Raw genomic sequence first — 25,998 nt, forward strand, 5'->3', positions numbered from 1 at the left:
ACACAAATCCCGAACTGAAAAATAAGAACATCTCAAGCAGTCCGCAGCTGTTGTCAACTTGTTAAATGAACTGTTTTCCATTTTAAGCCTTAAGGCCAGGAACAAAACTGCACAGTGAAGACCACGATCCAGATTCTCTCCTATTCCTTCACATACAGGGTCAGAAGAGAGAGAGAGAATTTAGATAGATCTGTAAATCTAATTAAAATGGCTCTGACAGAAGCCTCTGTTCAAATTTGTCTCAAAGCTACAAAAGGTTCGATCGTTCACTCTTAGGAAAACTATGAATTAGCTGCTTGTTATCCTATTAATTACATCTCTCTCTCTAAATTCAGTGACAGCAATACAGAAACATGAATGTGGTGGCAAATGATGCTGTACTTACCCCCTCTGACATACTGAAGTCAACTTACAAGCTATTCATGGCTTTGAGGATAATCACTTATCTTTTGGCATATTTACTCTGCTACTCTGTTGGGATTCCCTAGCTATCCGCTTACCTAGACATGAGATCTTTCTCTGAAGAGATAAGCTAGAAAACCTGGATCTTTTGGACTAGTTATCAAGATTTTCCTCAGTATCAGTTTATAATATTTGCTGCCTGTGACAAAACTCGGCTAAATGAGCAAATACTGTATTAAAAAAGATATCCCATACCTGCATGTTGAAGACTCCTCAGCATTCAGACTCCATTCCAAAATAGAATTCATAGGTTGCTAGAGGGACTCAGGGATCACAGCATCACAGAGATGTGTCAGTTAATTCTGAAAAAATAAAAGGAACAGAAATCACAACACTACATCTTGGGAGCATATCACTTTTCTATTGCTTAGCATGTTAGCAAAGAGGCACACTTTTTACATCAGTCTTTTCACCAGTACTCCTCTGACCAATTGCAGTCTGGAGGAAGCAGAAAAGAAAGTAAGCCAAACACAAAACAGAACATGCATTTGCACACTCCTGTGCACTTCCTTGCAGGAGACACTAAGTAAAATGGAAAATACTACAAATTACAGAAGAACAGTTTGCATTTATTCTCATATTTGTCATGGTGACAATGTGTGTGATGATCTTCCTGTTGTCTTCCAAATAACTTGGTGGTCCTTGGACAAACACAAAAACCTACCCTAGGGCACCAATACATTTTATTATTTGTCAGCATGCTGGGCAGATCCAGTTCAGCATACCATGCACCCATAGCACATGGTGTATGTGATGGCCCAGTACATAGCTTTCTTTGTCAGTTGAGCATAGCCTGAATAAATCCAAAAACTGGTGACTTTTTTCTCTCCTGCTCAGTCCACTTGCAGCTAAGCCATACAAAGAACATCTCACATACTAAATGTTTGGATCCCTGGGTCTCTATCCAAAAGATGGGAGATTCGCTTAGTAGAAAGGGCAGACAAGCTGTACTGGACACTTACAGCTGTAAAAGGATCAAGGGAGTTTCTGCCTGGAGGATTTTATTGCTCTTCTGCTGGGGTTTCTACCAAGAGAAGCCAGTTGCAAAGCCCCCAGCAAAGCTGACAGCCTAGGACTTGTTCCATGCACTTGGTATCCCTACACTGTTTTCTAGAATAAAACTAGGTGAGATGAACTATATAAAAGCAAGGGTAGCATGAGGGTTGTGTCTCTGCTCTGGCACATTCTATCCTCTTTCCACTATGGATACATTTGGAACTACAAGTCCAAGGAATGCTAACTCAGATCCTAGAGAACTTCGATGCTTCCAGAGCACTTCCCTTTTCTATCACAGTTTGGTGTGAAGCAACTTAAAAATAGATCACCATGTCAACTAGACCTTGGATTTCCACTGGCAGAGTAGCAAAGAGCATTGTCTACCTCCAAAATCAAGTTCTGGATCAGCTGACAGAAGCAACAAGGGAGATGCTGCTTTAGACAATGTCATTTCTGGAGATTACGCAAGGTTCTGCAGATGGCCAGACCTGCACATCTGAAGCATTTGATAGAATCAAGGTCCAGATGGGTAAGACAAGGAAATTTTCAAGCGCAGTATCAACTTACTAATCACAAAACTTAGCAATCTGAGATGAAACCTTACTGCTTATCATAAGCCTGCTAGAATATAAAGATTTGTTTGTCTCTTTCCTACCTGAATATATGCCAGCTTGGATTTAATGGAATTCCTAATTTAAGATCACACTTGCATCACAGCACTTATCTCAAGTCAGGTTACTTGCTTCCTAAAGAGGAAGTTATCACTATAGTCAACGGATGCTACTTTCTGCATTTAGTCTTCCTGACTCACAAGAAATTAAAACATTCTTCTTCTTCAGCAGCTCCCACATGCCAGACCTTTCTGATACCCATCTAAGTCCCAACCCAGCTCACTTATTCACTCACAGACTTTTTTAAAGTGCTAAGGGGCCTTAGAAATTATCAGGCCATTTCTTACGATGTCGTTTGTTGCATTGAAAGGTCACCGCCTCTGGGCTATGCTGCCATCATTCCGATGGCATCAGTTTCCACAAACACATCTGAGCTAGCTTGGTAGCACTGTTGGCACAGAGGTACAGAGCTAGCTTAACACTGCATCTTATGTATTCAGCCAGCTTCTTAAATAGATTTTACAGCCTATTTTTCCTTAACTGTAACTACACTTAGTGGTGAAATAGCCTGTTTAAGGACAGAGGTATTAAATCTTCGGTCAGAGCCTTCCATTCTAATTTTATCTTCTGCTCTAGTCTAGTCTTTTGAAGGAAATGTCTCCAATAAAGGCATTTTCTAAGCATTTTCTTTTTAAAATAGAAAAAGCAGAGATGTAGAGGCAGAATCATGCTTAAAACAGCTTGGAAGGAAATGCTGTGATCCCCAGGGGGTTGAGAAACATGTGGGTTTGGGATGAAAAGAACCAAGCCAAGAGCTAGCTGGCCACTTCCAGCTTTCACACCATAAATCGTTACATTCCTTAATAGTCAGCCAGCTTTCACATACAGAAAGAAACTGAATACAGTAGGATGTAGCAGACAAGATACGGCTTAGTCAAGGGCACACTGTGTCAGGGATCCTTTCATACTCATAGCTGCAGTGCAAAGACACAAATGGCACAAGGCCCAGCATCTCTGTAAATCAATACAGCTGTTTATTCAAACCAAATGGCTGGCGAGAATATCAAGCTTTGATTGTTGTAGCCATTTCCAAAAGGAAATTAATAACATTTTAGGAGATGACAGCTAACCCATGTGAGAACAAAAGAATTCTTTCCAAGTAAGTTTTTATTCATTTATAGGGCATGCTTTCAGTTCACTGCTTCAAGGCAGTAATAGACAGTACCCATTATGATCAGAATTGATTATCATAAAACCCAACAGATTAGCAGACAGATATTCCTCCCCAAGTGTTCCTGACAGTAGAAACCTCCAAAATCTATTTGCAGTTATGAATGGCATGTGTTTAAGCTTCTTGGCAATGTGTGGTAATCAAATCCCAAGATTCACGTTTAACTGCCGGGTGTGCTGAAGAGTGGCATGGACATGTGCTGCCGCAGTGACACATCATCCCCTGGGTGAGAAGCCAGACTTGGCACGACTCTGCATAGAGGTTCTGCCTGCGTACAGGAGTAAGTGCAGCAAGAACACTAATTTTCTGCCATGTGATATCTCACTCTAATCCATTTTTTCCCTTTGTGGTTATGACAGCAGATACATAAATCTCTGTTACAATAAAGTAGGAAAAAACAAGAGAGAAGGACAATGTGCATCGTGAACCTCCTTTTCCACCCTATCCTGGATCATACAAATGTTGGTAGTATTTTTTTAATAAATAAATTGCTTTTCATTGTACAATTGCTCCCTCTCCACTTTCAAGGTTATTATTAATTTTATTAATAACCTCCCAAGAGATGGAAATTGATACTCTTAAAAAAGCACTATGACCTTTGACATTTTTAGGCTATGTTGTCAGATCTTATTGGAAAGAATTTAAGATGACAGGACAGGATAAATGAGACAACTTCAAGTGAGCACTGGGAACAAGGCTAAAGCCTGTTCTTTTTACACCGACTACCAATATTTTTTCACCATGCGTGAGACTTGCAGTTGGTGCAAGAGGGTAGCCCAGACACCAGTCTGGCCCAGGGTCATAATAATAACAAACTTCTTGTTTGAACGTTACTGATTAGGGTGCAAGGGGACACCTGGTCAGAGCAGCACTAGATATCAAGAGTGAGAAAGCTAGAGATTTAGCAACTGTAGATTATTCTTTAGCCTGCATGTTTGTCATACCTATTGCAGGAGTTAGGGATTCCAGAATATTCTTTTTTTTTTTTTTCCTCAAAATCTGTAGTTACTGACAAACAAGAAGCTTCACCTATGAATAAAGTAGAAAAATTGAGCTAATTTCAAAAGAGACCTACCAAGCTGAAAGTAGGCAACAACAGAACGTTAAGAACCACAATAATAGCAAGGGCCAATAATCTGCTCTGTAGAGACGGGATTTCCCTCAGGTTGTGCTAATGCACCCAATTAAGAAGCACAAAGACCATCCTGATATTCTTAGTCTGTATTTGAAAAGAAAAAAAAAACAAACTGTGTCCCTGGGGATCACAGACTGTTAAAATGGCAGAAGAAAAGTTCAAGCTCTGTTACTGTGTTGTGGAAGAGATTTGTAAGACGTGACAGCTGAGGACACCATTAGGAATTTAAGTGGCTGGTGGAACATTCACTCCTGAGCTGACACAAGTTGTTGGAGCCTCCTGGACACAGTGATTATCCTGAAATTGATGCAAGGCCATTTTGTATACAGTTCTTTAACTGGCCATAGAATATACCTATCCCTCTCAGAAAGCTTGGAGACTCACACTGAGGTGTCAGAGAAGCAGTATTTTGTTCTGCATTTTTTCTGTTATTATGTTATTGATAGAAACTTTGGACAACCATTACAAACATTTTCCTTCAGCATTTTAATCCTGATCACAGCCATGATAATCTAAGAGAGAAGGAGCACTGAAGACTCTCTCAGGTATGGGTGCTCCAGACGACAGCCTGCAGGATTTCCTCTAACCTATCCCTTTCTCTTGCAGGAACTCTTGCATCCGCGTTGAGTAGATGCCCTATTGCACCTGTACAAAGCCAAGAACATTGAACCATCAACCACCGCCTCGCACAGGCTGTAATTGAGGTCTGAACTGCAGTATTAAATGATTGTTCTGCCCTACTTAACACACAGCCTGCAAACACAGGCACTCTGTTCCACAAACATAACCTAACATTACATCTTGCCTTCTCCCCTAGCTAATGCTTCTGCCCTGGATTAATCTTCATCTGTTTCAGGAACAGAAGATGGAACAGGAAATAAAACTTACATTGCTCCAAGCACTACCTGAACAAGGACTCAAAATCAGTGATATAAGATTAAAGACTTAGCAATGTAAAGACAAAGCAATATCAAAAACCAAAGAGATTAGAACATTAAGCAATTCAGAACAGAGATTCTGAATCTGTTCTCCTATACCACATCAATCTGGAAATGAGTGAGATTATTCCCTTACTCGACCCAAAATAATAGTAAAGCTAGTCAGTGTATTGCCCCACACAGTAGTGCATTAATTAAGTACAGCAGTGCATTAGTATGCCCTATGTTACAGACAGGAGCGCAGTCTATACCTCTCTTTAGAAGTTCTGTCCTGAAGAATCTGATGACTACTTTCACAAGTCTACTCCCTCAGGAAAAATGTGCTTGTTCTGGTCTTTGGTGGTCTGTTGCAATATTCCCAACCCTGTAATCAACAATGAAGTACAGACATAACCTTACTGCCGGCTGAAGACATGGACCTCGCGATACTGTACATATGACCAAGCACACACACAAAACCTGCTTCTTAACGTCCTGAAAAGCACTTATAATTAACAAGAACAAAAATGGTATATATGGTATCAAGAATACTGAGTGATCTAAAACACATTAAAACACTGAGTAGGTCCTTACATTTTACTTTTTCAATTCCTTTCTTTACACTAATTTTCAGAACCCAGATGTCACATCTGCTACAGAAGGACACTTATATTTCAAATAGTGACAGGGGCATGGTGCAACTCAGAAAAAGATCACAACCCTCCCGTCACTTCAGTCTCTCCAGTCCAAATCTCATTTTGTTTTTGACCACGCTGATCAGATCTTATGACTAGTGATCATTAGCATGAGGATCTTCATTTATAGATGGAACACATCCATATTTCACAGAATCATAGAATATGATTCAGTGTTTACACCATGCAGTAGGATACATGGTAGGAAATATGTTACCCTCTCTTCTCTACATTGAGCTAAGCATATTGCTGTCATTCAAACAAACAGAAGAGAAAAAGCAGAGGCCCAGAACATTTAATATACAGATCCTTCAACTACAGCACCAGAGGAAATTTTAGCCTGGCTCTTCAGAAATACAGTTCTAAAAGTAGCACTTAGTGGGTAAAAGTGTATAAAATCACCACCACCCCCATTCAGGAAACTAAGAGTTACACCCAGCCTAAACCACAAAATATCAAGTTAGTGTTATATTCCAAAGTAGTTATCTAGCTGCAGAAGAAGGCTGTGACAGTGTGGTTAGAAGATGAATGCCTGTGTATTTGACTGTTTGATTGGTGATGGTACCCTCCTTGCTATACAGGTAAAAAGACTCTTCCCGAAACGTGCCACATCTCCGAACAGTGGCCACTGACTTCAGATAACCCTTTCACCAACATTGACTTGACATTCAGAAAATGAGGCCTTTAGAATAGACCTTTCCTATACAAACAAGATCGATTACTCCCTGCCAGATGAGGGATGCTCAGGTGGGAATACTGAGGAAAGGATTTGCCAGTGACTGAAGAGAATCATGCTGACACCTTGCAGGGTCTGCAAGAGAAGGTTAGCGTGGACCTCTTGACCCTGCTTAAACTGTAAGAAATGCTAAGGTATGTTATTTTACCCCTCCTCCCCTGAATATATTTCTATAGATAGCAAAAACAGAACTACAAAGGCCTACAAAGGATGCACGATGCCAGGTTATCCAGAAAAGGTTTCTCTGGATCAGATTGCTAGCCTGCAAGCAAGACCCATGGGTTCTGCTTGGAAGTCAATCATGCTGCTTTAAAGACACCCAGGAAAAAGCAGAGGTGGATCTTCGAGGCAGCTGGTTCTGTAACTGTGGTATATCTTTTCATCTAAAACACTTAGAATTTATTCACAGGTGCTGATACAACAGGTGTAAAAGGTAATGGTTGCCCAGGAAGCAAGGGTTGTAGGAAAGAAAGGCCGTTTAGCAATATATCATCATACATGCTTGGCCACAGCTATCGCTGAAAAGTATTCCATTTGATGATTTGGGAATGGAACATGCAGAGTTCATGTAATGAGTATAAGTGATAGATTTAAATTTACCGTTGTAGGATTTTTTTTATGGTCTAGCCATAAAAATGAAGCCTAATTATTCAAGCCTTTTCTTGAGCATATACATATCTATACATACATATATAGATGCAGTATTTAATCTAGTTTCTTTTGCTTCATTTCCAGCAATTTTTCCAACTGTCTAGAAGAACAAGCTTACCAAAAGACACGAACTTCAACCATGCTCTGATAGCAATTCTAAAAAGACAAACGTAATACTGGTGCCTGCAGACTCCCAGCTGCCCAGCTATGCTGTCCTTCATTTCTGTGCCTGTACCTCTGATCACAGCTCTGCCAAGCCCACAAATGGAGGTATGGTTCTTTTTCTTTCGATAGAGCAAGCTCTGCAAGGATGTTGTCAGTAGGGTTTTTAATATTCAGTTAAAAACCTCTCCTAGTCAACAGTTCATATGGCTAAGCATCTAACCTTTGACTTAGTTCAATTTAAATATATTTTCAATGGAAACAAGCTCATCCCTACACTCACTAGGAAGCTATAGTACATACCATAGCAAAGAGCAAGAGGACATTAGCAGCTTTTTAACCACACACAAATACTGCAGAATTCGGCAAGCTTGCTGTTCCCATTTCTATCACAACTCTACATGCTTTCGCAGTCTTTCATCACTCCAAAGCTAAATGCGAACAGTTACACATGTGAAACTCAGACGTCAAGAAAGATGAGAATTCAGTGGCACAGGCTGTGCACACTATGCAAATTGTTATTTTCATAAGAAACATTAAGTAGCACCTCGTCTCCGAGACAGCATTTGCAAAGGCAACAGGTGGAAATTTGGTTTTTGACAGCATATTTTTTTCACCTAATATGAAACATGTAGAAGACTTGTAACGGGATGTAAGTTGCTCAGTCTTCAGGAAATTCCACTGGTGCTCTCTGGTGCACTGGTTTAGGAAAAGAAAAAGGAAAAAGAGAAAGTAGGAACTGGAGCTGGCTAAGCAGAATATTACTTCTGGATTCTACGCTAACAGATGCATTAGAATGACACAACCTCCAGAGCAGAAGTGTGGAGACCTGAACATTTGTATACTCTCTTGCTCAACAGAGCATATGGAAATAGAGTTGAACAAAAATTGTAAAGATTAATTTTGAAAAAATGGAAAAATCAGCTTGTCGTATTTGCTTAGTATAAAAAAAATAACATCTCACATTACTTTCTATACAGAAGGTCGTTTAGATTTCCTAAACTTTAGTAAGAGGGACTTCAGTAAAAAACTGATTTTAAGTATGAAAAACACATTTCCTTGCTTATGTAACTAGTATTTCTCAGCAGGAACATTTTCAAATCTGGAGTTAGTTCTTGCACTGGCAACTTTGCTTTATTTTTATATTTTCTGTAGCTGAAAGAAGAAAGCAGACTTCTCTGGCCCAAGGCATCTCTATCTCAATTGTCATGCACTGCTGTGCTAGGGCAATGCTTTTTGCAAAAGCAGATTTATTTTTTGATTTTTAATTAAACAGACTATTGTAATGTTCTTCTTAAAAAAATAATCTGATTTTCTTTAAAAGCACAACAACAAGAACACTTATAAGCCACTATTGCTTTATCTCCTACCCAGCCCCTTTCACACTGGTCTACTTCCTAGGTTGTTTATTTACAGTTCCCTTCACAAACACATGAAACAGAAACACATTGAGCTAATCAACTGATGTCGATCCACCAAACTCTCTTACAGTTGATCAGTGATGAATACAAGTGGTTGGTTGCACAGTTAACCAGTTAGTAACCCCCCCCTCAACCATCCCCAAAAAGGGGCTTAAGATTCTGTCAGATCCAGCCCTCCAGCCCATTCCTGAATCTGTTATGCACAAAATAGGCAGTTCTCCCATCTACAGTGCAACACAGCTCATAGAACAGTTTGGATCTCAAAGAAACATCTGTGGAAATGTATTGTGACTTCTATTGTCCTTTGATAGGTGTTGTATCAAACTCTGCACAGTTATCTCGGTGCTTTGGCATCTCGGCTCTAATGTTTGGGGGGGTTTCCTCAACTTCTTCCTCCCATTGTTATCATCTTTATCTTTCTAGATGTAATCTGCTGCTTCTTCCATCAATGCATCCAACTCAGTCTTCAAACAAAGACGTTAAGAATATGGTACTTGGAAGTGTCAGTCAAAGACAGAAAACAGAACTCTTTATATTTGTTGGCAGTATCTATGTTCATGCTGTGTTATAATCTCTAATAGGGGCAGCCACAAGAATAAAACCTAAGTCCATGGAAGTGGAACTGTAAATTCCACACTAACTATTTTGAACTGAAAGGATATTGGCAGCTTAGGCATGTGTATAGTTACCGTCTTACTCACAGGTGAAATCACTGGAAAGCTTTTTGGCTGAACATCCATCTGGCCACTTTTAGAGAGCAATAAAGACATAGGCACCAGCAAACAGCAAGGGGGATTACAGAATTTGGTAGCACGTGTTAACATTTTATAATTTGTGGATGCAGCAACCAGTGATCCAGGCAAAGCTGATGAAAGTAATGATGTCCTGCCTCATCCACTGCTCCAGGTATAGTACTGCAACCTTTCCAGAGCTTGCAAAAGTTAATGGAGTCTCCGTTTGCTAACTGGAAGTATGTATAGCCTAAGAAACCTCATTTCATATGGCACAGCTAGGTACAGATTACAGGACTCCACTGAGATGAAGTGTGAAACAACATTTGTGAGCAGCACTGAGAGCAACCGATAAAACACAGACACAATCTAGATTTTACACTGTGTAGTGTTAAAGGCATTTCCTTTTACCCACAGTGAACAACAGTCTACAAGTCTTTATCACCCCTGGATATGAAATACGAGGAGGCTTCTAGCTCTGGAGGCCGAAAAACCTACAACAGCCTAACCACCCATGTATCCATCAAGGAGGTCATTAGAAGTATGTGAGCAGTTTTCCATCAAACTGTCCAGTAAGAGCTGAACATTTTAATCCCCTCTGTGGACACTCATGTATGTGGCAAGGAACCAAATACTTCTTAAGTGACCAAGATGCTGCAAAAGAGTGACAAAGAAAGGAGAAAAAAAGAAGCGAAAAGAAGAGAAAAGAAGTGAAAGACTGTCCTTGGAGATGAAAAGGAGAAAGCATCAGCTAACAGAAATCTTCTGAGTTACTGCCAGACTGGCTTTGAGCTGCAGCAAAGGAGGACTTTTTAAGACCTCAAGCCCCAACTCCTTTCTTTCAAGAAAGTCATGCTATTTGTAAAAATATTACGTATGCCATATCTTAGGCAGTTGAGAGGACTGATTTTTTCATTCAAAAGCTTTGCATATGTACAGTTACACAACAGCTTTTCAATTTCAGGGCTATTAACTCAATTTCTGATTCTTCTTCCTCTTAACAAAGAGCCAGTCCTTGTTGTAAGCAAATACCTATAAAGAGTCTTTTGTGTAATCTAACTTGCTGAATTTATCAAATTACTTTCACTCTAATAATATGGACTATTGCAGAAGGTATACAAAATTTCCTAGGGAAACGCTGAAACACAAAGCTGGAAATGTGGTAGAAGATGTATTGTGAATTAAAGGAAGCACCTGTGAGCCAGTGGTGGATAGGTCCTCACCTGGAGGATCCTGGAAGTGGCATCCACATTATCTTGAGAAAAGCTGGAGGGAAAACATAGTAGGGAAAAGACAGGGATAAGTCTATCATGCATCCTGCTCTATGGACACATCCTCCTCCTTTTCTGCATAGGCAGGAGGCCACTCTCATGCTTTTTGTTTCTGTCAGGGAGGTCACATTGCTGGCAGTCTTAATATTGAACCTGGAGTCTCCCAAGCTAAAAGCATGAGCTGACACAACCTGAAATAATGAGCTAACACTTTCTGGCTAGGGCAACAGCTAACCGGTAACTTTCTGGGGGTTGCACACAGAGGGAGATGTACATCAGGCTCACTGAGAAGTTTCAGTTGTCCAATTTTGGAGTTTAATGCTAGTAAGCCTACATAAAAAGAACATGCAGAGGACAATTTCTGCCAAGTTGCTGTCAATTTGGGTAAAATCAGAGCCCTTGCAATAAAAGCTGAAATCAGAGCGGACAATGTATGTTCCAGTCTGAAAGCCCAGTGACTTTTCTTTCATCCGTCCAGCCCAGCCATACCACAGGCATTTGTTTTAACAAGCAGCTTGAGATACACATTTAAAACACTTACTTCCCTCACTCAAAAATGTTCAGATGAAGGCTTTTCATTTAATGCTGGGGAATGACTAGTAGTACCTTAAAGGTTTGAGCTGTTGAAGCATTACTTGCCAGAGATTTGTGACTTGTAACACTAAATAAATACACTTATCAATTATAAGAGCTTTTTGCTCTGCAAATGCAGGGAGGTGCCTCAGATTTCCAGTAATTCCTCTTCACCCAGTTCTACATGCTCACCAGGTCTTTTTATTACAGCTCTAGGGATTCCACACATTCAGGCACTGATAGTAAGAAGATTGGTTAGTGATGTGACCAAAGGGAACTGGAAGCCAGGGTTACAACATACTTCTCTGCTTGAGGCTAACATTAATTTTCAGACTTCTTGCTATCAATCCAATCATGTTTTTAAACAATATAGCTCTCAGCTAACTAATACATAGGTACCAACATGCTAGTGACTTCCCTTTGGAAGGCTCTTCTCCAGTCTGTGTGCTAGTCACAAACACATTGATTGACAGGCAGCATTTTTGTCTCTGATGCTTTTTTTTTGATACCACTGGAGAACTCTGGGTCTAAGAAGGGGACACTGTACCTGCACCATCGGGAAGCTGCTCTCCTTTAATGGTTCATTACACCTTCAGCCTGAGAAGTTTCTAAACACAAAGCAAAGCTTGTTTTTAAAGGGTTGAATCAACTGATTAATATTTGCCATGGGCTCTGTCAAAGTGGCATGTATGGCAGGGAATCTGTCATTCATTTTGCTCTCTGGGAAGATCTCCTGATGCCAAGGCTATAGATAACAGTAGTAAGGCTTTCAGACAAGGATCTTCCCCTTGATTATCAATCTGTCCTTACAGAAGGCCAGGATCAACCTGAACAATTTACACTGGCAGTCTGACAATGTTTGCACAATGCCTATTTGCATTACACCTTGCTCATACCAACACAATGAGCTACTGGCTTTCATTATCACTAAATATATTACCAAGCTTGAAAGAATGTGGCTGTTTGAAATCAAGGAGGATCCCATAGCAATCTTCTGCTGAGCACAACTAATATTCCTTCTGCAAAGTAGCTGCACTTGTTTTAAAACCTCAAAACCAGAGTCAGCCTGAACTGTGATAGGAAAAATGGGACTGAGATACAGCATGGAACCACTACAATTACGCGTTAGCAACACCAGTTCACACAGGGCTCTGAACCGGAAGGCTGACGTTCATTTTACTTGCTTACGCAGCTTCTTAGCTTGCTTCTACAAGAACAACACTCATCTGCCAAAAATCTTCTATATTTAAGGGCTATGTCATTTCTATCCAAACATCATCAATTTCTTATAACGAGCTTATAAAATATCAAGAATACCTGAACATTTTAAAGAAATATTCAATGCAATATTCAATGCAAATAATTAATGAAATTATAGGTTCTAGGTAATTAATTTGAGTTATGAATGCAATCTATTATGTAATCAGTGACTCCCCATTAATGAGTGGCCTATGGTTTTCTTGGTCCTCAAAACATTTAAAAGGTTTGCCCTCAAAAATCCTAAGTGAAGGCAACATATCAGTCTGTGACATGTTTTTAACAAACACTTATTTGTTATAGGCATAAATATGTTCTGATGTCTGATGAAGTCAGAAAACATACTGTATTTCTGAGTCTGGAAATGGAGAAAGAGTACATGATACTGTTTCTATTGTAGCTGGCATTGAACCTGGGCTGCTGAAGATCTGCACTCCCTGTGTTGACTACCTGCTTACTAACAGCTCTTTTGACTGTAAAAAAAAAAAAAGTTAATTTTATTGGTGTATGCATAAGCTCCTTGAGGCAGACCCTCTCTCCCCAGTACTTCTACAGCTCTAAAGTAGGGGTTCTCTCCTTTGATGTAATTGAGGTCTCCGCAGATAATTGTAAATAAATTAAAATATGACTAGTGACCTGCAAAACAAATCAAGGCAAGATATGTACAGTGTATTTCTTCCTTTCATCTGTTTTTGAAGGGCTTTACATACCTGAAGAACAGATTCAGTGATGCACATACATTTCTAACACTTCCACATGACTGGGAGTGAACTCTGTCCTGATCTTCTAGATTATGTACTAGCTATGCACATGCACCTCCCCTTTCTGCATCAGTCTTACGGCACATTTAATTCGATTGCTATGTTTTGCATTTTCTGTGTTTTCATTTGTATGAACCTACCCTATATGCCTCCTAAATAAGAACTAGCTGGATATGTAAAACAAAAATTAAAAATTAACCACGTGAGATTATGGGAATATTGCTGATCTCCCTAAATCCTGAGATAAACTCTTCCAAAGAAATGAATGGTCGAATGTCTTCATTTCAACAGTTTCACAGGAAATACACCTTGATGTCAGGTTTCTTTCTGGATTTTGAATTCACATGACACTTCCAGGCTTTTCTTCATGCATAGTAATTTAAACAAACAACCTTACCCTACCCCGCCAAAGCTGAGATTCTCACTCGCTCATGTTGCTCTAGAAGCTGGGTCTCACTGAAAATCATTCTGTAACACATGACAAATGCTCAAACTGAGCAAGCTGGCAGAACTGGCACAATAAGGTGAAACAGACAGTGTTTCAACCATGTGCATTATTGCTTAACAGTCACAACAATAAACCTTTATTGAGAGATTCATAGTCTTTCACATAGAAAAAAATAAGAGTGTTGCGCTGCTGGGCCCACTGACTGTGAACAGAACCTAGACACAGAACTGGCATCCCCAAACCAACAGATGGTACATTTCCATGTCAGGGAGGGGACCTCTGATAATTCACAGCATGCAAGTTACCCGGTTTATTTCCTGCACTGTAACTGTTTCAGCATTTTTGGCCATGGGAATTTTGCAGTTTGTCATTCTAGGCAAGAAGAATTATTAAACCAAGCAACCACCTGACCAATCAGAATGAGCTATGAAATCCAAGATGCTTTATCATATCAGGACAACATATCACTGCGCTTATCTCTCCCAGTAAGAACACAAGTTTGTCTGTGAATGTTCCAGGTGAAACACCGGTGGAGATTAACTTTTAAAAATTCTTAGGCAGAGATCTGATATGAACATTTCAATCTGTTATATTTATTAGTTTTATTTGTTATTCAAATCTTTTTTTTTCAGATGGTGCTATGGGATTTTACCTTTTGCTCATTCTTCACTGAGGTCATAGACTAAAACACTATGCTTAGGTTTCAGAAGCCATAACAGGGTAATGACTATTTCCTTTGCTCATGTCTGGAAATAAATGGGGCAATTCCATTTTTCTCTGTGGATGTGAACACTTGCAATTTTGCTACTCTGAACAAAACACAGTTCACCTCACCACTACCCAATGCTCACATGAATTTAAATACAGCAGAGAGAATGAGCTGTAGCATTTTATCCTCCACTGACACTACGAGCTCAATTTCATTGACACGTGGCTCAATTTCTTACTCTACCAGATACCCTTAGTGCTATGGAACTTAAAGACCCAAAGCCTCAGCTGGAAACTAAGTTGCTGCAAGGTGCTTCATCGTTCTGGTCTTCTACAGAACTTCTGTGAATGGCATTTAAACTGAAAATGTTTCTAGTGTCTTCTCTCATGTAACAATAAATAAATAAAAAATAATAAAAAACAAAAACACACCACACAAACAAAAGCAAAGCAATAAAAACATGCCAACACAAAAAGTCACCCAAAACCAAAACCCACAAACTGTCAAACACAAAAACCTCAAAAAAGCTTTGTCAGAGTATCTGAGAAAGCCATATTTATTCTAATAACTGCCACGTTGAATCAGAGTTCGTATTACTGCATCTAACCAGTGCTAACTGTCCCTCCACGTTCAGAGAAGCATCTCCAATAACCAACCAACTGAGGCGACGTCTGGAGGCACTGGGCAGCAGCAGCACACAACTTCCTCTCTGAATCTCTATGGAAGAGACCTGTGAAAGGCAGAGCTCTTCAGCACTTTTTTTTTTTTTAAGGGTAAAAACAGGGAAGCCTCAAATCCAGCTGCTTAAAATCTGGAGCTGGTTTCCAACTTCCAAAGAACATTTCACACAGCTTTATTTTGCCTCTCTGTAAAGACCTTTAAGGACTGTTTCTACAACAACAACCAAAATGACAGAAACTTCATAGCCCCAGCTCACCTGTTTGGAAGGGAGTCTCAAACCCGCCCCCCGCTATTGTATGATCATCAAATCTGACCATAACTGGCTTCCAACTTTGACCTCATCAGCTACTCAGAAACCCCTGTCCGAACACTTTCCGGCTGGTTTTCATGCATGCAGATGTCTTCATTTCCTGTTAAGTATACCAGAGAATGTGACTCTTTCTCATCTCTGATTATTCAGATAGTTCCATGCTTGACCACAAAACAAGTAAAAAAACGAGTACAAGTAATACTACAAGTAATACATCTTTAATACTAGCCTGTTCACCACTCCCTATACACAGCTGTGCTAACTGGATTTAAAAATGTCTGAGATTTAAAAATACTTACTTCCTTTGTCATAGTTTGTTTAAAGATTGCTGCCATCTGCAATTCATAAACGCCAAAAGCCCCATGTCAAGTTCCTCTTGCTTCTAACCTGCCCTCAGGCACTGAAATTGGCTCCTGATGCTTTTAAAGAGAGGGAAACTCCCAAAAAAGTCACTCAAACCCAGGGAGATGTGTCTCATTGACCCCTTCTCCTGTTCCCCATCTCAGAGAGAATCAAAGACTATCCCGAGTTGGAAGGAACCCACAAGGATTGCTGCGTCCAGCTCCTGGCTCCTTTTATTACAACAGTTCAAGAACCAAAATGCCAAAGCACACAGAAGACTTACTTCTAGAGAAGGAAGTTACTATGCCAGAATGAAAAACATTCCTTACTCCATACCTGGATACAAAGCCAATCCATAGCTGAACGCTGGGGATACAGGAAACACAACATGACTTGAAAAACTCCTGTTTTTAAAGCTGAAAAAAGGGGAACAAATTCGGCCAAATGCTATAAGGCTTTGAAATTCACCATGATATACAAATTTCTGCATCTTTTCCAGGAGAAAAGCAAGAAAAAAGAACACTTCTAACTTTTTCCAAGCTACTCCTGCATTTTGAGCCTTTTAAACTTTGCTTATGCAGGAGCTGTGAAAAGTCAGAGTTTCTTCTGGGAACATGTGCCTGCTGCTTTATGTTGACACTAGGAGATAAAAATAGCTGTGAGCTGTATCAATAGCTATTTTCAGAATGGATGGAGTCAGACATGGTGGTATTAATTCCTGAAAGCAGGAAAGGGAGGCAGCATAATTAGCCCAAATGAAATATGAGAAATCCTTCATGTAAGAAAGGCTGTACAATGTCTAGAAAGGAAAAGCTAGCCTATGCAACTTCTCATAGCGAGGTAAGGTCAACAATTCTGTCTGGATTTCCAGCTCTCTGACATCACCAGCTCTTTAAATCACAGTGAGCTGAGAGAAAGGAAAATGTTGATAATCCTTTGATGTCATCCCTGAACATGGCCTCCTCTTTTGACTTGCTTTATCCAGAGGATAAAAAACACTCCACATTCTTCATTTTTGCCACTAACACCAATGTTAACCCACCAGGCTGTTCATTGCTCCGCTGTGCTTCTACTTGTTTTATTGAGAAAGGCAATGGGATGGAGATGGCAGGGAGACAAGAAAAAAATCTCAATCTTAAAACCAGCTTTATATCAACCTCAGCAGCCATAAGAGCAGTCTGATGGTGCTAACTCCCCAGTAGCTGTAATCACAGAGGTAATGAGAATAAAGATGCTCTGTCAGCCTCTCCCTCCTGTTTCTGCCCAAGACAGCAAATAGCACTGCATAGGGCCACCTATGCTGACTCTATGTCCAGCAGTAAGTATCTCTAGCACATGGTAAGCTTCTACTTCTTGATATTTTGAAAATACACAGCTGGAACAGAGATGTGGTTTGGACACCAGTGACAATGGTCTACATATCTTCTGTGCCAACAGATATTGGACAAAAGAAATTCAATCTTGTTTACCCACCTCTGTTAATGTAACTCCTGGATTTTCTACAGATGCCTCTACTTTTGTATCCACCATGCACATTCTACTTTGCTCCAGGCTTGAACACTGGAAAATCTGTTCTGTAGCTGCCTGTGTATTCCATGGGCATGCTCTTTAATCTGCAAAAGCAACAAACAATACATTATATTTTCCTCTAAGGTCATCCCCTGAAAGCTGGAATGATTATACAGCCATCTCTTCAGTCTACATTTTTTGAACTTCTAGCGCTATAAAGAAGTTCTATCTAGCCCCACTCATATAAATTAAGAAATAACTCCGGGAAAGCTTAAAAATGTGGGATGCATTCTATGCAGTCTCTAGACAGAAAATAGATACAGTATTTATGAAGCCTTTTGTGTCCACACAAACCTAACAAAAGGACACAGAACAGCTTAATTTTTTATTGTACATGAATTTTCCTGTGTATCTGTGACTATCTTCTGCTTGAGGAGTATCATAAATAAACTCCTTAAAAGATAAGTACAGACAGAGGAAAAAAAAAAAAAGGCAGTATAACTGAGAGAAAAAAAATCAGCAGCATCTTAGATCAGTACTTTTAGGGACAGCAAACCAGCGTCCACCACCAGCCTAAAAAGGAACCTCAAAAGAGCTGTCTGAGAGCAAAACAGCAGAAGGCTATGCAAGTTAGGCCTTTCAACGTCTTGAAAAATGACAAAGAACTGTTACAAATGCCATTGCTACTGACTTTGTCTGGTTTTGTGTTTCTCACTGCAATGACGAGGAACTCCCCGTGAGTTCCTGAAGATTTATGCTCTTCCTGGGACAAAGCAAGCAAATTGCTTGAATTACCAAACTCAAATAGTAACTTGTGCACTCAGAAAATGGCTGGAAGACAGGTGTGAATTGGGAATATCTGGAGGTCTGTGATGGTACAAGGAAAACAGTTCAAAGAAAAACAAATTTCTAAAACGTACTCACCATGGAGACACAGGAAAATCATGCAAAATACCATAAATGATTATTCTGATACCAATTTACAGACAATCTTACAGGACACTGTCTTTACTTGAGCAACATGTACTGCTTCCCTGTGTTTCCTTTCCCATTATTGTTACCCTGTACCTATTACAGAGGTCAATGTATTGACCCTGTTCATGCCGACAAATAAATCACACGTGGTTCCTCTCTGACGATCCGCATTGTAAAGGGCAACAAAGTTATACCACACTCCAGATATATACAGAGACAACAAAAACTTCAAGAATCAAAACTGACTTTGAGGCTAGAAGTCACTCCGCATTATCTGTCTTGTTACATGCTACCCATTTAGCTCTACCAAAGGTTCCTTCCTTTCACAGTAGTAAAGGAAAAGCAGAATAGAATCCGTCATCTTCTCAATGAACTTACAGCTTAGTCATACAAATTGGAACCTTTATTCTATTCTACACCAATGATACAGAATACTCCACATACAGAATATTCTATCCTATACCATATTCACTGCCAGTAGTCTGGCAAAACTCCCAGTTCAGTTCCCTCACCGCCTCGCAGCTGAGCTCAGGGAACCCTCTCACTTCCACATGCAGTCGTAACTTGGAAAGATATGCCAAAGAGGCCATTCCAAATGTTCACTAGCCAGGGCAGAAAAAAGAAAAATCCTAACTGCAAACCATTTCCCACCCCTTCCCTCAGGGGCTACTTCCAAAACCTACATGCGAATCTTAAGCCAGTTCAGAGGACAGAGTAACAAAACCCCTTGTCTGCCCTTCCTGCCTGGAAAGCTGGAAGGGAAGGGAACACCCTTCTCCTGATAAACTCAGCCCCAGCTTCCCCTCTGGGCTCCCAGCTGACCAAGATCTGCAAGGCCATCAGCAGGAATGGTAACTCCTTACTCCCCACAACACCTGTAACTCAGCTGTGTTACTACACAAAGCACACATAAGGCTATTGACTGTAAAGCCACTGGCTCAAATTCTGAGCAGGAAAACAAATGTGTAATACCTAGAATTTTTTGCATAATCGCTCAGCTATGTAGACATGCTACCCTTACAACCAAACCACTGTGGACAGAGGAGAAATGGTAGAGCCAGTACTGTTCTCTCCTGAAAACACAACTAGAGATGTTTCCTGTAGGGGAAAAAGAAAAAAAAAAAAAAAAAAGCATTCTTGCACCACTGGAACTTAATAACTTAATACAGTCCTTTCTTATTTTTGAAAGGAATTCACATAGCCCAGCTATAGCTTTGAACAGAAACCTCATCCATATAAAATTAGGAAAAATGTGTGAAACAATCTAAGAACTTTTAACGTAGTAAAAGCTAGATCAAAGAGAGATTTTTCCAGGACAGAAATAGCCTGTGAGGAAACAGTGGTCACCCATGAAGCAGCTTAATTTGATTCAGTGTGTATAGATCATAACAACACTTTGCACTTCTAACACAAGGATGAAATGACATTTTGCACATTCTGACTAATCAGTTTAAAAACACTTCAAGACAACACAGGCATTTTATAAACTGGGATTTTTTTCATATATTTCTTAAATTAAAAAAAATAAAACAAATAAACTTCCACAAGCTAACTAAGAAATCTTCAGAAGGTAACTCAGGAGATCCGCTTTTCAGGCCACTATTTCATATGGCCAGCATGCCACATGAGGTAAGGTTCACCTGAAGAAAACAGGGGAGAAGTGAGAGAACTGCTTAATTATAAGATAAGATGAAAGAGCTCATTTTTCCTCTTACATAGCCCTGAAGAAACTCCAGCATCATTACCATCTTAATTTATGGATGCATCTCAATATATGATCCAAAACAAAGCATGAATAACCAAATAAAAGTATTCCAAGCAAAAGACTGAAAACAACTCAAGTTCTTATAGCCAGAGCATAGAATTGTCTCTGGAATTTCAGGTTTAAATTAGCAGTCTAGTATCATGCTATGAATTATTGCGTTCACCTCCTGAACAGAGGACAGACCTGTTACATCCCTAGTGATTGGATTTAGAAGCAGAGCAGATTAGTAATTATTCAAATAGGCACTTGTCATGAACTACACACAAACAGAAGCAGTTAATCTAACACCGACACACCTTCAGAAAAATCTGTTCTCACTGATTCACAGATGAACTATGATGCAACCCCAGCTGCTCTGCTCCCAATTCGTAATGACAGCATTAGGTATATTGCACAAAAAGTCTAGTACCTTGTTCCACTGCTACTTTTCCAATTCAGGATGGGTTTGAAGGTAGTCTTAGCCTCAGGACCAGGGAAGAACAAGCTCTTACAGATGATATTCTCTGCTATCATAGCTCTAAGATTTATAATAATTTTGATTTGTCTATCTGGGGATATCAGCTGCAATGGACACTTGAGAAGAGCAGTACCCTACATAGGCATCAAAATAACTCAATTATCTTAACCTAGGACTTAAAGGACAAGAAGAATATTAGTCCAAGAAAGAGCTAGAGAAGGTTAGCTAAGCGTATGAAATTGGCAAAGGGTATTAATAATTTTTACCGTGTGGCTTTTTGTCCAACAGTTTTCACTTGAGATTCTTTTTCTCAGAAAATCAGAACACACATGCCTTACCTCCTCTAGAAGCATAAACAACTGGAGTTATTGGCACAGTTGAGTGATTTCTGAAAGCCTTCCCACTTATCCTTCACAACTTCCACGGTATCATATTGATGTGGTTTGAACTGGACATTCCTGATAGCATTTAGAGATCTCTTTGAAGCAGAGCATATCTTGCTGATTACATTTGAAAAACGTCTTGCAATTTCTCCAAGCAGCATAATTACATTTTAATCCAACTACTTGTTTATTGGAGTTTCACCCAGAAACTTGGGTTACCAGATGAAAACTTCCGTATCAAAACAGGATAAAGCTGGAGGAAAGCCCTATGCAATTATTTTTCAGAACAAGAAATGCACAGCAAGAAACTGCATGACTATTAAAGGACATGCATGCTTGATCTGCAGATACGAAATTTCTAAAAATGAGAGCATAGGAGAAATAGGAGAAATCTTTAAAGTTTGTGAAAAAAAATCAGCTGTCTAAAGCCTCCCCTTATTCAGCCCTTTCTCACAACTAATCTTTCAAATTGATAAATCTCCTTTGTACTTTGACAACTTGCATGTTAAGAGACATTCCTGTGCTTTTCATCACACTGCACCGATTGCTACGTAGCAAAATGCAGCATGTTTGGCAGGACTGTGGGAAAGAGTGTCATTTTACTGAGGCGCTTGGACATACTTCAGATATGGCATTCTATAAAGCTTGAAGTTGTTTTGGAGATGGGATAAAAAAAGAATTCACCTCTTTGTGCAACTGTTTGTCCTCCAAGTAGATATCTAATAGGGAAAGGCTGTTCAAACAGTGGCCAGAAGAAATAAAGTCCAGGTTTTCTGGTACTGCAGACCAGTTCTCTGGTTCCACCTATCTCTTGTTAAACAGGTACAGGCTTTTAGTGCGCTGGCTTATACTTAGGGAGCCACTCATATAGTAAAGGAAAGTAAAAGCTTGATAGGATTTGATTTCAAGGCTCCCCCAAAACAAACACTTTGTAAAGAACAAGACCCAGGGTAGAATGCTATTTAGTACTGACTCAGGAATATTTTTTCTCTCTTCTAGTCACATTCCAAGATAACTGAAGACATCCCAAGCTAGAGGGAGCAATGCAAACTAGAGAAGCCTAATCAGTCCAAATCAACGTTTGGAGAGTCCATTAACAAAGGGCATACAGAAATGCTCTCCTATGAGTTCTACATAATATTCAATTTTTATCCTCAATGCCCACCATTGATAGACACCCTAAAGCACTAAAACAGCTTGAACTGGCACATCAGCAGCAGGCTGAGCTCCAGACCACTGTATTACCTAATAGCCCTAATATCACAGAGAGAACACCATCGTTACAGTATCAATGTTTTCTTTTTTGCGATTCTAAAATTGTAATTTTGAATTTGCTAGTGCATACATTGAGAATCACAGTACTGATGTGGTGTTACCACCATGACTGTTAATCCAAACAAAACTGTGAAGCAGATAATCTGACTTAAATTTTCTCCATACAGTTAAACTACATCTCCCTATCTCTTCCTTACAAAAAGCACGTTCCAGTGCATAGTGAAATCTGCAAAAGTCTTTACAGTGGCTTGAAAGGTTTCTTCAACATTTTGAAGCTTCTCAGGAAACCTGTATTAGGCATATTTTAACAGAAATAGAATCTGAGATTAAGCTTCAAAGCTCAAATTAAATTCTTAAAAAACTCAGTGCTAAGAAATGTTAAGAATTCGGCTATTTGTTTGGGGTCAGTTTGGATAAGAGTATGTTTGTCAAGGGAGAAAAGAGATCAGAAGATAGCTTGTGCTTGGTTGAGATTCAGGGTTAGTTTAGATGCAATCCTGGTTTCAGCACTTTCCTACTCCCTCCTCAAAAATGTAAATGAATATACCAAAGCCAGGGTGGCACTTCTGAAAAATTCACATTTTAAATATAATACTGGTGGTGCTTCAACTGAATGATAGAATGAAAACACCATTTCTACCTGCAAAAACTGCCAGTGCAAGCTGCTGCTCTAAATCCAAACCAGACACTTTATTTGGCATGAAATCACTAATGCATGTAATTCTTTCACTTGCATAAAACTGCATTTTATTTGGAGTATGACATTATGGTGAATCACATTGTTTTAATGGTATGATTTCCTTAACGGGAAGAAGGCATTTGATCGGTACAGGAACCCCTCTCCATTACTGGCCCTTACTGAATGCAGAGGGCACATGTTTCAAACATAGTAAACACACATTGCTAAAATGCTGTGAGGCGAACACTACTGTATTTTCCTCCATTAAAGTTCCCATCTTCCTACAGGCTTGATATGGTCACAAACGAATATAATGAGCACAAAAGGTGTCTCAGGTTTTTCTCTTCTAGGTTTTCTCTTTCTGAGAAACTCTGTATCTTTTGCCTTCTGAAAACCACTCCTTTTTCTTGTGTAACTACTGTGTAATAATTAATGAGACATCTGCCTCAGTAAGGACTCAGCAAAATGCATTAAACTATTCCTTCCTCAACTAGATCAACACTTATTAGGAGGGTGGAGAACTTCTAGTAGCCATCGCCAGCCTGTTACAGCTTGTTAAATGCTGGTCCAGAGGCAACAATCAAAGAGCCACCAGTTCCCTTCTGCGACAATTTCTGTTACAGGACAAACCCTGGCCTGCTCCCTCCTGAAGCCTGCTTGTGCACTGGAAGCCCAGGGACAGCACGGGTCAGCGGCCCTCCGGCAGCTGGGGCAAGTATGCAAGGAATTGCTCTGACCTACAAATAACAGAACAAATCATAGCAGAGGAAATTAAAAAAAAAAAAAAAAAAAAAAAACAACAACAACAAACAAACAAACAAAAACACTAAACCTCCAACAGCAGAACTTGTGGCAGAAAAGCGCACCAAGCCTCCCACTTTTGAATGGCACGCTAGGTAGCAATAAACAGCTCAGCACCTCAGACAGGCTCCTTTTTTCCTCACCTTCTATATTCTGCCACTTCAGTGCCTTCTGTGCTCCTTCCTCAGGGGCTGGCTCTTGCCCTGCGCCGAACACCAACTGACCGGAGGCCAGCAGCCCCCTCCGGTGCCACACCGACCGGTGAGGGGCAGCGCCGCCGGCCCCGGCCCTCAGCGCGTGCCGCTAACGGCGGCCGCAGAAGGCGGGAGCGGCGCGGCAGGGCCCTGAGGCGCGGGGGAGCGTCGACGCAGGGGGCGGCTGCCATGTCCCGGTCCCCCCTGCTGGCAGCCACAGACGGCAACGAACGCGGGGGGACAGGTAGCTGGTGGGGGCCAGGCAGCTGGGGGCCCTCCCGATGAGCCGCCTTTGTTCTGTCGTTGTTTCTGCCCGTCCTCAGAAAAGGGCGGGAAAAGCTCTGGGTCCGTCAAGCAAGGATACAAAAGACTGGAGAAAAGTGTGGCCTGACAAATTTTTTACCTCAGTGAAGAGATAAAAAGTATGTGAAATGCTAGTCCTGCTTTAATTAAAGCTAGAAAAGGGAAGAGACCAGCAACTGCTTCCAAATTTCCTTCCCCACATCAGCAAAATAAACAGTGCATTTGACTGATGAACTGGTGAGGGGAGGGGGGTACGCAGGGAACCCCCCTGCGCTGTCTCATGCCCCACACTAGTGGAGGCAGCCCTGCGTGTACGTGCACACCCCATACTCCATGGACTGTGAGCAAACACCACGGCGTTTAGTTGCCTGCCTGCATTGTGGAGTACGAAAAGTTTATAAAGAAAAATCTGAGTGCCAAAACCTATATGCGAGAGGGCCATGAAAGCGCCATTTTGCTCAACAACATGTGGGTTGTATTATATGGGAATGGCCACAAAAAGCTTTCTAATGTGTACAGATAAAGCAAACTACTGCACTGTTGTAAAGATCAGAGATCATCAATCAGCGGCACAGGTAGATTATGAAGCCTCCAAGGCTCTGACTACACTCCAGAGACTCTCACCACAGTAGTTTGAAGAATTACTGGTCCCGTGCAATCATCCTGCCTCCAAGCGAGAGCTGATATCCCTCACAGTACAGAGAGCAGAAGAGACATGTTCCTGCACTTCAGCTGCTGCAATATGTAGTCCATCTTAAGAGGAAAACAAAAGTTGATAGAGCAAAGATACCAACCAGTGCAACGGAAGGGCTCAAGCACAGACTCTGCCATGAGGCAAGTAAGCTTTGGCAGATGGGCAGAGTGGACAGCAGGAGCCATTATGGCTTATGTGGCTTTACTGAGGTGCATCCTTACCTTGCTTTAGTGAGACGAGTCGGTGCTTGTCTGTCAAAGCCCCCAGTTTGGTAAAATACACAAGGCCTTGCAAGGAGTAGAGCCCAGAACCAAGCTCATCTGGAACCACCTCTGAGACGCTTCCCTGGGGAAATAACAGCTGAGGTAAGATTTTGAATACCAGCCATAAAAATCCAACAATTTGTTCTGTATAAATTTGAGATGGTAGCTATCGTCCAGCTTTCATCCCTTTCTTTACTCTGGAGTAACTTATTTGACTGTAGCTGTTTTCTGTTAGATAAGATAAACACACTTCAAGCTTCCTGAACTTGCAGAGAGTTTTGAACTCATGTGGCAGCTCAGCGTTGCACTTAAATCACCTGCTCATATCAGAGCAGTATGATGACCCATGAGCTCCTGAGTGGAGACACATATGCAGCCATGCACCTTGTTTGCCTGTACAGTTTCAGTAGTCACAGCGAGGGCAGTGTTGGAGTCGTGCCTAATGGAATACCTTAAACTGTCCCTCTGTGGAGGAGCTGGAAGACAGCACAGTCCAGAAGAGAAAGGTAAGTTATATTACAGTGTTCTTAGGAAGCTATTTCTAGAGAAGCACCAAGCTTACTATTATGCTAGCAATAAGGAGTGGAATTTAAACTGCAA

General features: G+C 40.5%; 1 protein-coding gene and 1 long non-coding RNA gene across 2 annotated transcripts in view; one reads left to right on the top strand and one right to left on the bottom strand.

Annotated features, from left to right (window-relative positions):
- Window positions 1–657: 657 nt before the first annotated feature.
- The window catches only part of TLN2 (talin 2), a 227,399-nt gene continuing 202,058 nt past the window's right edge, over window positions 658–25,998 (bottom strand). Inside the window, exons 60-62 of the transcript XR_014588799.1 lie at window positions 25,357–25,480; window positions 17,574–17,713; window positions 658–764 (exon numbers count right to left, since the gene is read on the bottom strand). The gene's annotated coding sequence lies outside the window, so the exon portion shown is untranslated. The remainder of the gene's footprint in view (window positions 765–17,573; window positions 17,714–25,356; window positions 25,481–25,998) is intronic.
- LOC310905177 overlaps window positions 25,476–25,998 on the top strand; it is a 29,453-nt gene continuing 28,930 nt past the window's right edge. The window contains exon 1 of the long non-coding RNA XR_014588841.1: window positions 25,476–25,904. This is a non-coding gene — a long non-coding RNA (uncharacterized lncRNA). The remainder of the gene's footprint in view (window positions 25,905–25,998) is intronic.

This window comes from Anser anser (assembly GCF_964211835.1).
Source record: "Anser anser genome assembly, chromosome: 10".
In the NCBI taxonomy this organism is placed as follows: domain Eukaryota; kingdom Metazoa; phylum Chordata; class Aves; order Anseriformes; family Anatidae; genus Anser; species Anser anser.